Source organism: Larus michahellis, chromosome 1 (genome assembly GCF_964199755.1).
Source record: "Larus michahellis chromosome 1, bLarMic1.1, whole genome shotgun sequence".
Taxonomy (NCBI): Eukaryota; Metazoa; Chordata; class Aves; order Charadriiformes; family Laridae; genus Larus; species Larus michahellis.
This window is the reverse complement of record NC_133896.1, coordinates 97712672-97725436: the sequence shown is the minus strand read 5'-3', so window position 1 is coordinate 97725436 and position 12765 is coordinate 97712672.

Genomic DNA, 12765 nt, shown 5'->3' with positions numbered 1-12765 from the left:
TAGATATTGGACTGCGCAGCGAGCCAAGAACTTGGGTGGTAGCTATTGTTGTGAATCACGATCAAGACATGTTGTTATTACATAGCGCTTTACAATGGGTTGAGGCCTGATGCAAACAGTGGGGATCCAGCTTTGCAGAACATAAAGACCAAAGAAAGGCTCATGGGGCAAAGGGACAGAAATGCCTGTATGAAGAGAGTCCGGTGTGGCAGAGACGGTGCTGTACGAAGCATCAGTGGCAGGGTTCAGTTGCATAGGTGGCTTCTGTGGCATTCACAGTATACCTGTCACAGAATACCTCAGGTGGGACAGGACCTTGGCAGGGCTCCAGCCTTGGCCCCCACTCAGAGGAAGGCTATTTTCAAAGTTAGATCGTGTTGTCCAGGACTCTGTTCAGTTGAGTTTTGAAAATCTCCAAGGATGGGGATTTTCCAATCTCTCTGGGAAACCTGTTCCAATGCTGAAACATCCTCCCAGACAAGACTTTTTTTCCTTAGCTCCAGTGAGCATTTCTCTTGTTGCAACCTGTGCCCATTGTTTCTTGTCCTCTCACTGGCCTCCTCCAGGTGCAGTCTGGCTCTGTCTTCTCTTTAACCTCCTTTAGATAACTGAAGACTGCAAGTAGATTCCCCCTTAGCCTTCTCTGCTCCAGGTTAAACAGGTCCCTTTCTCTTGGCTTCTCCTGATGCACCCTCTGCAGCCCCCACAACTTTTAGTGGGAAGTAATTTTCCTCTGCCCCATCTATTTAAACAGTGAGGCCTTTGGGATGGGTATTGTTATTTAGTACATGCATGGCAATTTGAGACCTCCTGGATCTCTCTGCTGGGGTCTCATGAGTCGACTGCACAGAAATAAATAATAGAGCACAAATGAACTTTGGAAACCGACTGAGAATTTGGGGTGTGCAGAGGGGCCTGGGGACGTGATGAGTTAGAGTGGGGAGGCAAGGGTGATGGATGATCACTTTATGGAAAACTTTCTCCTCAGGATAACCTAATTCCCTTGCCTTGCTGGAAGTCAGAGATGGGCTGTAAGTAACGCTGCAGGCTCACTCGGAGAGCGGGACGGGGAAGGAGTACACCGCTGAGTGCTTGGTTATGGTCCCGTAGGTGCCCTCATCTTCTGAAGCAAGATTCGTTACACCTGAGCCATCTCTGACAGGCATTTTTCTGGCTCTGTTGGCCTAAGTCTTTGCTGAAAACAAATCCCATTTTTCCTCGTACTCCTCCCTTGGACTCCACAGTCTTTAGGACAAGCCCTTATGTACTGAAAGGCTGTTATGTTCCCTCTTAGTTTTCTCTTCTCCAGACTAAACAAACCCAATTCTTTCAATCTGCCCTCATAGATTATGTTTTCTAAAGCTTTTATCGTGCTTGCTCTTGCACCTCGGAGCGCTCCCCAGTTTGTTTACCCAGTTTGGAGAGTGCTGTGCCCGGTGTCCCCAGCTGATGCGTCCCCAGGGCCAACAGCAAGCACAGTCATTTTCTCCCATGCCTGGCCGATGAATCTCTCATTAATGGATCCCATCAAGAGACTGGCAGGTTTTGAAACAGCATGACAGTGTTGACTAAGTTTTTGTCTGCGATCCCTGGAGCCTTTCCTGCAGCGGTGCTCTTTATCCAATTAGTCCCCATTTTGCATTTGAGTTCCAACACCTCGCTGTGGTATTTTGCGCTCGCTCTTGTGTGATTTCCATCCTGCTGATTTGAGACCAATTCTCCAATTTATCTAGATTGTTTTGAAATCTGCTGCTGCCTTCCCCTCCACACAGACCCCATGGCTGCAACTCCTCCCAGCTCAGTGGTGCACATGAATGTTATCCTGATTTCTCTGCAATATCCCTGATGTTGTGTTCCCTATTATCTCTACTCCTGTGGTCAGGCAAGCTGTTGAACCACGTGGGGCCCGGGCCAGAACCCTGTTTGCAGCAAATGCAGTCACTAAGCTTTTGGGACAGTGTTACAGTGAATTGCACACCTGCTTGTAGGATGCTTTCACCCACTGCAGGTTCCTGGTTGCTCATGAGGCAGTTTTCCAGCACACTGGAGGGTACCGGGTATTGCTGGGCTTCTGGGAGCAGCACTGCTGAGTGCTAAGCGAAAAAATTGGCAAAAAAAGCTACCTTGTGGTCCACGACTGTGAGGAACTGAACTGTGAAAAATATCCAGGGGGAACTTTTAGGCAGAAGGATGCACTGAAGGGTCAGGCAGACTTCCCTTTCTATAGCTCCATAAATACCCAAAATACCCTAGCCATCTGGGGAGAGGGGGATTATCCCAGGGTGCATCCTCGGGAGCTGAGGGCTGGCACCAGCCCTGATTTAGCCCCATGAGCTCTCGGCTGACTCCAGGGCACCAAGAAGCACCAGCTCGTGCCCAGGGCCGGGCTTTCCCTGGGGGCTGAGCCCAGAGCGGGACCTGCCAGCGCCGCGGGGCCTTCCTTGCACTCCCCTCGGTGCCTGGCTGTCTCCAGGCCCCGGCCGCCAGGCTGGGATGTGGGTTAGCAGATTTTTTCCACGCTGTTTCTCCGGGATCCCTGACAGAGCCCATCAGAGCTGCCTTTTATCAGCACTGCACGCCTTAGTGAGCCTGTCATGACTCACACACAATGTGCTCTGTGCCGGATTAATCCGGCCGGCTTTCATGCTCAGGATGTGGGCGACAGGCAGGGTTGGGGGGCACGGGGACGGATGCAGGGCTAGCGGGGGCCCGAGAGATGGGCAGACACGAGGATCCCAAAGTGCTTAGGAGGAGGACTTCATTTTGTGATGATCTGAAGGGGCAAAGAGAGAACAAGCTCAGGGGCACAAAAAAGAGAGGAGAGCAACAGGTGCTTATGCTGCCTTCCAGCTGCAGGTACTTGTTGCTCTGACTTTTTAATCAGAGTGATGACAGGGAGTTGTGTAGAGGTTTCCAGCCCCATCAGTGAGTTTGTTTGCACTGCTGCACCCTTGCTTTGCACCATCCCCTTTCCCGGGAGCACCAGGGTTTGTGTCTGACGGAGCCAGCGGCAGGAGGCAGCCCTTGCCACACGATCATCTCCTGCCACCTCTTGAGTCTCTCCACCTCCTGGCACACCCCATATTACTTTGGCCACCAAATCATCCTCTCAGCCAGCAGTAACCTATCCCCAACTTGTGGGGTCACATCGTAGTAAGCAAGTTTTGCAAGATTTCCTGCAGCTCTGCTGTTCCAGAGACCCAGCGTGTCATTGGTCCAGCTGGGATCATGCCTGTATGTTGCTGCAGGTACATGAGAGTGTGGTTTGGTCTTCACCCCTGTTACATAGCTCTATCCAACCCTAAGAGAGAGGGAGGGAGACAGATTTGCAAACTCAGGTGAAACAGCATTCTTTAGAGCTGCTAACACTTTTGATTTAGGTATGACATTTCTTTGATACATAAATACATCAGTTGAAGCAGATCGCTCGGGGGGCTTGCATGTCTGTTAGACAAGTATGTTTGAAGCCTTGGTCCACAAACTGAAGGAGGACAGTGTTTATAGCTCGTCTTTTATCTTTTCGGGACTGCAATTTCAAAGTAAGTGCAGTTCTCAAAAATGTATTGGTTATAAAATGGGTGTCTTCAGCAAGGGCTGCCATGACAGTCCTCCCCAAAATGTGGATCAAGCTTGAAGAAAGATGCATGCTTTCATCCCAGAGTTACCTGCATGCCATGTAAATTTGGGATCTCTTTCTGCTTATTTGTGAAGCTGAGCTGAGAGAAAGACTTATTTATACTACAGGTAGAAAATATCCAATAATTTATGTTCCCTGCATAGGTAATTTCTGTGAGTCCACCATCGTGGGCATTTAGCATGTCTCCTAAATCACATCCGGTGATTCAAGAGAAGTCATATTTGTGTCTTCCAGACTCTCTTTGGAGCAAGCATCCCCATGACATGAGCTGCAACTCGGACAGTGCCTTTTGGTGACGGTCACAACAGCTCAGCCGGGCACGGAGAAGGGAGCCTGACCTACCTCCTTGGTGCCGATGCACCTTTTAGGTCAGTGTTATGGGCACTGCCACTGCCTTCACTGCTGGCACCTACCTAGCGGGAACACCAAAAGGGGACGGGCAGTTACACCTTGCAGTGCCAAAAAAGGGTGCTCAGGCTATTTTGGAAGTCTTCCTATGGCACACCACATCAGGGTTTGGGGCTATCAGTCCAGCACCTGGTTAAATGGCCCGGTTACTTTTTATTTGAAGAGGTATAAATTTGCTCAGAGGGCCCGGATCTGCATTGACAGCTTCGTTAATAGTTTAGAAGTATGCAGAATGGACATCAAACATTCACATGACTTTTTCAACAAAGACGTATGTTTCACATCCTATTCAATATAAAGAAAAAACAAGAAAATGCAGGAAGGTTTACATATTTCTTGCCAGTCAAAGTATTCAGTCATAGTTGTAACAGTGTGTAATATATCACCACATAGCTCTTTTTCATTGGTTGATTGTTCCGTCTTCAGCCACCAAGTAATGAGGATTTTCATTCATCTCCATTAAATGCAGAATGGAGAACCAAAAATGGTTCATTGTTCCAAAAACCACTCTTCTGTTCTGCTTTGGCAACTTTTTCCTTTCGCTCTCCTCAGGTGCAAGGCCCTGCTTTAGCAAGGCATTTAAACACCTCTTTAAGCTTAAGCATATGATTAAGTTTATTCCTACCCAGTAGTGCCTCTAAGCATGCTCTTAACCGTGGGCTCCAGTCACAGTGAAGTAAAGGGAGCAATTAAGCAGGTGCTTTGCTGAAGCAGAGCCTAAATGACTACTTAAGCCCTTTGTATAAAGGAGTATAAATCCTCCTCCTGACAGGGGTGGGAGTGGGGATGGATATGTGTTATTATCATCCTCCTCTTTAAAGCCTGACTTGGTCTTGCAGACTGCCTGAGTCCTTCCTTGTCCTGGTGGCCAGCTGGTAAGCGGCTGTCACCTCTCTGAGAGCTGCGACCATGTACGAAAAATTTAGATTTACGGCAACAGTGACAAGATCATCATCCCTTTTACAGAAATGCAAGCTGGTGGCAGGGGAAGGGATGTTGGGAGCTGGCTTGTGTTAACTCAGGCAAGGGGAAGACAGTGGGGCGGCCCCAGTTTACACCTGCTGAGGATGGGGGTGGGCGGCGAGGGAGGGAAAGGTTTGCCCTGGTTTTGTTTCACACCACACCGCCGTATTCCCACGGGGGTTGCGAAGGCCTTCTGCGATCGCCGCGCCGCTTGGCAAACGAACACCGTCTCTGTTTAATTTTAATGCAGCCCATTAACTAAGCTGCCTCGCTGCACTTTGTCCATCTGGGTCGCCCCATGCGCGCCAGAGTTTCCCTTTCATATTATTCCCCATCGATTCAGGAGGCCCTTTTGACTCACCCCCCTCCTCCTCCTCCTCTCCCCAGCCCGTCAACACTGTGTTGCTCAGCCCTGGAGCACAAGCCGTGGCCCTTTCCGCGTCCTGCTGCCCACACCAGGTTGGAGAGGCACCAACCTGTGCAAAGATAAGTTGCACGCATATTCACTCCCTGCACCCCCCCCCCCCAAAAAAAAAGCCCTTGCTGCCATTAGAAAGGGAATAAGCATGAAGGAGGGAGGGATGACAACTACAACAGTGCACACTTGTTAACCAGGGGAAAAAAAAGGGGTAGGGAGGAGGAGGAGGAGGAGCAGGAGGAGGATAGACGTAGCAACAGCAGGGGCTTGGGCGGGAAGGGGGCTGGAGGCAAGGGAGGCAGCCAGACAAGTAGGGTCCCTCCACTGAGGCCATCAATTATAGGTCCCCGGGCCTGGTTGTTGCTGTTCTTGGCAGCGTGGAGGGTTGGGGTTTTCTTTTTTTCCTTTTTTTTTTTTTTGCGAGGTCTGGGCTGCAGCTCGGACAAGGAGGGCTGGGGGCGGGGAAGGAGGGGTGAATACGGGATTTTGCCCAATCTGTTGATTCTCAATGGAGGCTCCAGGCGACACTCGAGGGGCTGCAAGGCAGCACCGGTTCAAAGAAAGAGACCCTCGGGGGCTGCACCAGGAAGACAGGTGACAGCGGGCATCATCCCCCACCAGGTGAGCGGGCATCCAGCCGCTTTCCCCCCTCTCCCCAGTCCCATTGCCAGGTGAAACACTGGGGGTGCTGTGGAGATTTTGGCCCCTGAGCTCCAGCCAGGCACTTGTGCTGCGCTTTAAGACTGAAATGGGTAAATAAATAGAGTGTGCTGAGCAGAGCAGACCTTTGGCTGGGGGGATGCTGGTCTGCACCAACTGGGGCTGTACGTGTGAAGCTACACATATAGATATATGTGTGTGTACATATATATATATATAAAATACATTCCCGCACAGAGCGTGGGCTGTAAGGCCGGTGGCAGCAGCAGCTGTGACTCTCCAGACTGGCCCCACGCGGTTCCTGCCCCGAGCCTGCCGTCCCTGGCTAGGTGATATCATCTCTGCCAGGAAAACATCTGGTCCTGATTTCAGGCCTGCCGGTGACTGAGCTGCCGCTGCCCTTCTAGGTAATGTGCCCTGTGGATTAATTACTTTCACAGTTGAAAATGTGCACCTTGATTTTCAGTCTGAATTTGTCCGGCCTCAGCTGCTGGCAGCTGGTTCTCATAAATGCCCTTTTCTGACAGATTAAAAAGCCCTTTGATATCGGGAATCTCTCTCTCCCTTGAAGTGCTTGTAGATCAAATTGCTCCTCAGAAGAACCAGGGAGATCGTGCCTTTTTAAATTGCACACCATAGGGCAGGTTGCCCAGACTTCAACCCCCCATTCTGCTGAAACCTTTCCAGATTAAGCCATGTGGCATTAAATAACCTGTGGCATCCACACCTGTTCCTGCATCCCTCACTGGCGCCGCAGAGGGCTGCTATCCCAGGATGCTCGACGCCTTCAGGATGGCAGATATGGCCATGCATGGACCAGCGGAGGAGCAGAGGCTTTGAGGAAGACCTGACAACCACGTTTGGCCATGGAGGAGCTGCTCCTCAAGTGTATAAGGACCGATAAAATAAAATTTGCTGCCATTTTTGCTGCTGTCATGGTGTGCTGAGTGGGTCACGGCAATTGAGGCTGATTGGTAGTGCAAGGCTGGGAAGGAGATTTCCAACTGGCCGGCACATTGTGTACCAGCAGTCTTGGAGAAATAGATTAGTCTTTCGGATCAAAGGGTGTTTAGCCACAATAGTTTATATATGGGGGGGAAAAAAGGTTTATTTTTAAGGAAAAAAATTTTTGACTGTTGGTTTGCAACATAGTTTCAGATTTTAACTTTTCTCAGTAGTATGGCACAAAAGAGGGAAAGGTTTTTAATGAAGCCTCCAGCTCAAGAAGTGTTAAAAATATCTTTCTGCCAGGCTTTGCAATGAAGAGATCTCTGTGGCAGAGAGGGGACCCTGTGGAAGTTCATCTTGTCTGAAACGGAAAGGAGAGCCATGTTGTATCCCCATGCTATTACAATTTATAGCTTTTGTTTGTTGGTTTGTAAGTTCTGCAGCCCAGTATCGCTGCTGCATTCATTAAGCCCAAAACTCATGCAGAATGGCATTTCCACTGTCACATGCATCTCCTCTTGGATGCTGGAATACCACAGTCTGTAACACGCATAGTCTAAGAAGCTGAGACATCGCTATTCTACCATGCTTACAACCGTCTGGTGTTATAACCAGCTGAGGTTACAGCCAGTTGGGTATAACCAGCCCTGGTTACAACCGGGGAACATGAAACACTGTGGTTGGCTAAGGAATTTGCAAAAGCTTACCCAGGGCACTGGTGGCAAGTCAGGAACTGAACCCTACTCTTCTAACTCTGCCTCCTCACCACTGAGCAATCTCCCAGGTGGAGCCACTCCTCAAGTGCTTCAGATCGCGAAGAGTTGTCTGGGCAGCCTTTCCCACTAAACTGCATTTCTAAAACCAAGGGATTTATCTCTCACAGTTGTGCATTTTAATGCAGGGCTAAAAGTCTTAAGGTGAGGGCAAAGCAGACCTTTACCGCAAAGCAGACCTCTACTCCCCACCTCCTGATCCCAGGAAGTAAATCCATAGGATGTCCCAGGGGGGCACACCACAACAATCTAGTCCAACGCAGACCACAAAACTTTTATCAAAAACTGGATTAAAATTCACCTTTCGGAAAGATTTCATTTCTTTACAGGCTCGGTGCAGTCTCCAATTCTGCCTCTACCTGATGCAAACTAAAGCAAATTGTAAAAGTCTCTTTAACCTGCCCAAGCAGGACAAGTGAGGTACTCCATTCCAGCAGGGTGACAACTGGTGGGATATTTCCCTCGGCCTGTATCTCCATCAGCAAAACTAAAGAGAGCGGTTGGCTCTTTGGACATCAAACCTCTTTCTTCCTGTGTGGTGCTCGGTGCTAATGGGAATGGAAAGGAGAAGAAAGATCTTCTTTCTTGCCTCATATCCTCCTACCCCCCGTCCCAGTCCCAGGGGTCCCGTGTGATATGAGACATGTTTTCCTTTCATCCCTGCTTGAGAAACTCATGTTTCTGCATTAGCATGCAAGATGGAAGAGAGCCAGCAGTTCTGTGGGGCTACTTCGGGAGGATTTCATCCCAAAGGTCACTTTTACCTTATCCAGACTGTTTCCCCAACGTTGTCTGCAGCAGGAAACCCCTGTCAGTTTGTTACCTGCTCGCTCCTCGAGGTGGTGAGCTGGATCTCTAGACCCTGTCAGTGATGCACTTAGACATGGTGACAAGCATCTCTCACCGGAGGCTGTTTTCGGCAGCTTTTTCGGCAGCTCAGGTACTAGGTGCTCTGTGGGGTGGGTGGCAAAGGAGGCATGGAGAGGGGTGGTGGCTTCTTGTCTCACCCAGTGAAGAGGTGTTAATTAAAGTGGCTATTTTGACTTTTGCACGCCCTGACATTCTTTGTCAACTTTTCTACAGCCCGATGAGAATGCACGTGACCCAACTGGCCTCCCAGCAAGCGCCGTGTGAGATCCGCTCTCCTCGTTGGCCACTCTTCACCATCCCCCGTTCGTCATCATCTCCCGCCCCCCTCCCGCCTCGGTGCTGCTAAAGCATTTCCATTATTTATGAGACATCCCTTGGCGTTTCCAGTTCAGCCTTTCTTATTCTCTCTGTTAGTGCTTTTTGCTTGGCATGTTGAGGTCCGTGGCCCAGAAGTCAATAAGGTTCAACAGTCAGGTACCAAACACATATCCCTTGAAATTTCCTTTCCAGGAAGGTTTGTTTTCAGAGGCATTTTAAAAGAGCAAGATGCGATCATTGTATATGGTTGTACGAACAAAACAAAAGTGAGAAGTTCTGGATTAATGGCCATGGAAGCCAGTGACTTCTCAGGTTGGCTGTGAAATGTGTAACGTACCGGCAGTAGTAATGTGGACAAGAATCCTGTCAAAAGAGGGAAAAGAGAGTTCATCTTTTTAGGTGCAATACTCTCTGGTTTTTTGATGGTCTGCCAATGAGGCAGCCAGCTGTTGCCCTTCGTGATAGCAGGTTTATTCTGCCTTGATGTGCCCAAAGAAATAATACGAGACGCGATCAGTGCATTTTGCATGTGCCACTGTCTGACAAATCCTTGCCCATCACCAATCCCTTGCTCAGGATCTAGAGCATTTTGTTACTAAGGGTTCTCCATATGGGAAGAACATTTTATGCTGCAGGACAAGCGGGTTTGAACTCATTGCAGTGAGTTCATTCATTTCAGTACTGCTCTGGAGGGAAATGGTGAATATATTATTCCTTTTTACAAGTCCTGCATTTTCTCGCTGAGAGAGGAGGCCCAGAGGAATGCTTCCTCACCAGACATCAGCCAGACCTTAGCTGTATGACCTTACAGCTCCCAGACAGCAGTTTTACTAGCACATCCAAAATAAACCTATCCTTTGTCCAGATGCAGAAACTGCACGGAGGCTGTTTCGTTTAGAAGCTGTTCCTTGGACAGCTTATTCCTCTGGTGGCCTGGGAAGGCTGTCAGCCTCTCTTGTGAACTATTTACCACATCTGCCCTTTGTAACACCGAGTCTTTTTGCTGCCTTGCTTCCTCCCCAGCACCCGCAGTGTGAAAATAATAGCGCACACCCAATTTAAGCCACGCACAACTCCCCCAACACCCTCTGCCAGCCTTCACAGATGTCCATGGATTTTTCCACTCTGACTGAAGGTTTCTCATTCCCACTGTAATAGCCCAGAGCTTGTTGTCTAAATCTGATTTTGAATTAGGCAGGGGTCCATGGTTCCACATTGATGCCAAGCTGTGGGTGTGAGCGGAGGGGAGGATTTTTTTTCCTAGGGATTTGAAATCTCATACTCTTTCTTAAAGATTTCATCTCTCCAGGAAGAAGTCGTCTCTCGAGATGAGCTGTTTGTGCAAGACTCTGCCATGTGGGCTTGAGCTGGAGGCTTCAGATGCAGCCAAACCGAAACACTGCTCTTCTTCTGGGTTGGGTCCAGCCAGGATCCAAACTTCAGGGGAGGATTTCAGTCCAAGAAATTGAATCTGAGCTGCTCTTATCTTCAAGTGTTTCAGATGAAAGGATTTTCTGAGTCCAAGAAGGCATGTGAAATGCAGTCACCCTGACTTAGTTGTGCCTCCAGGCAGGAGACAGAATGATGGGCCAGTAAGCAAAGCTACTTGTGGCTCGGGTGGGTGCTTGATGGTGTGACTTGACAAGGGACACACAAACAGCCTATAGCAGAGACAAGGGGAAAAAAAATATCTAAATACCGTTTTGTTATCCCTCTTTGATGCACAGAGACTAGTTTGGGTGGGCCAAATCCACAGCTGGCGTAAGAGCCTCCATACTATCCAAATATCTGGGAAAGATAAAAATATAGAGATCGAGTTAGGAGTGAGTGAGCCCCATTTCTAACTGGCGTTTACCACAGGAGCCAAAGCTGGGGTTCACATGAAACACATCCTGTTTCAGACCACCAAAGCCAACGCCTGGGTTGGATTTGCTTCTATACCCAATATCAGGGCTGAAAGCGTGGGAATGCCTTCTCTTGAAATATATCTTATTTCCACGGTCTGGCTAAAGAGGTCCCTCACTCCCAAACCATTACAGCCTTTGTTTCTTTCCTAAATCTCATAGCACCGACGTTTGCCGTGAAATCACCGGGTCAGCATCCCCCTCCCAGCTTTACTCCCCCTCTCTCCGCGAGCTTGCGGTGTTTCCCTCCAGGTTGCAGGCAGAGAGATGAGCTGCAATTGCCCGGCAGCAGCGGCAGATAAAACACTGCCGTGTGAAACCCACACTTGTTGTGGAGTCGTGTTTTAACCTTGCCCCATCCCTCCCCTTCCAAAAGCCAGCCTGGGTGGGAAAGTCGGGGAGAAATAAGATGTTACGCTCATCCCGGAGAGCTGAGAGAAGGGGGGGATTTGTAACCGGAGACCAGAATGGAGGTGGGGGGTGAAGGTGGGGGAAGAAAGAAATGTGCACAGATATTGATGACCCCCTATCTCAGTGGGTTGTCTCTCTCCGGCGCCCCTTTCACAGCATGTTTCGCATCTCTCGGCGCCGTGCATCCCTGTACGTGCATGTCCCTGCATGCATGCGCGGGTGGTGGGTTGGGGGGGGGAGCTCTTAAAAAGCCTCACTGAGAAAGGTATTTCTTGTGGGGAGAAAGACATGGGGGGGAAGAAAGAGGGCAGGCCCCCTCACTCCCCACTGAGCCCATTTCTCCTGCTTTGCCGGAGCTGTCAGCCTTGAATCCCGGTGGCGTCCCGTAACTAATTGACAGCAATGGGGGCCTTTGGGAGCCGAAGAATACGCGCCCTCGCCGGGCGAGCGCTGGAGCAGGGGCTGCGCGGGCAGCTGTGGGGGGACATAAAGGGCGGCTTTGAAAGCCTTTGTGCCTGCCCGCGAGTGCGTGCGTGCGTGTGTGTGTGTGGCGGTTTTGTGGCAGAGGTGAGGGGATGCCGAGTGGGGCGGCGGGGGGAGAGATGGAGGGAGAAGCCGCCGCGGAGAAGTAAGTTTCTCCCAAAGAAATGAGGAGGAGGGGGGAAAAAAACAAGAGAAAAAGTCATAAACGGCACTCGGAGCGAGGTCCTTGCGTGCTCGAAGGCCGTCGGCGCCGCAAGAAGGGAGCGGGGTGGGATTTCGGTGTAAAGCCAGGGCCATCGAGAAACTAGCTCTCTGTTTTTCATCCTGCTCCGGCCCCAATTGTAAAATACGATCTGCCGGCACCGCCGCCGAGCTGCAGCTTCGAGAAACAAAACCCCCGCTGTGTTTTTTTCTGGGCTTGGGAAACAGGCAAAGAAAATCTCCCCTCCAAGGTGTAACCCGGCAGCTTTGTCCCTACGGTCACCTTACTCCTTCCTGAGGATGCTCAGATACTCACTGGAAGAAGGGCTGGATCTTTGTCACTGTCCCAAAGCCAGTTGAACAAACACGTACCAGGGTCACAGACAAAATATTGTCCGGGAGACGTTTTTATGCTTTTGCATTGACTCATGCAAAAAATGCCTCATTGTCTGTGACATTTGCAGAGACAATCTGTGATAAAAGTATTCACACATTTACAGCTGGAGAGAAATAAAAAAAACCTCTTGCATTTCTCCAGGGTCTGTCACTCTGGAATTTTATAACAGAAGCAACCTAATGGGGACAAGTGTAGAAAAAACAGCTCCCGAGGCAGCTGGGCAAGGGCGCGACTACCAAACATGCCCAGCACAATGATACTGGCAACATGGGAAACTTATATTTTAGACCTAATCTGCACCCAGTTTTTGAGAGACAAAATGAGTATTTGAAAAATGGAGCATCAGTCCATAGTTTTGAAGGCCAAAAGAGATC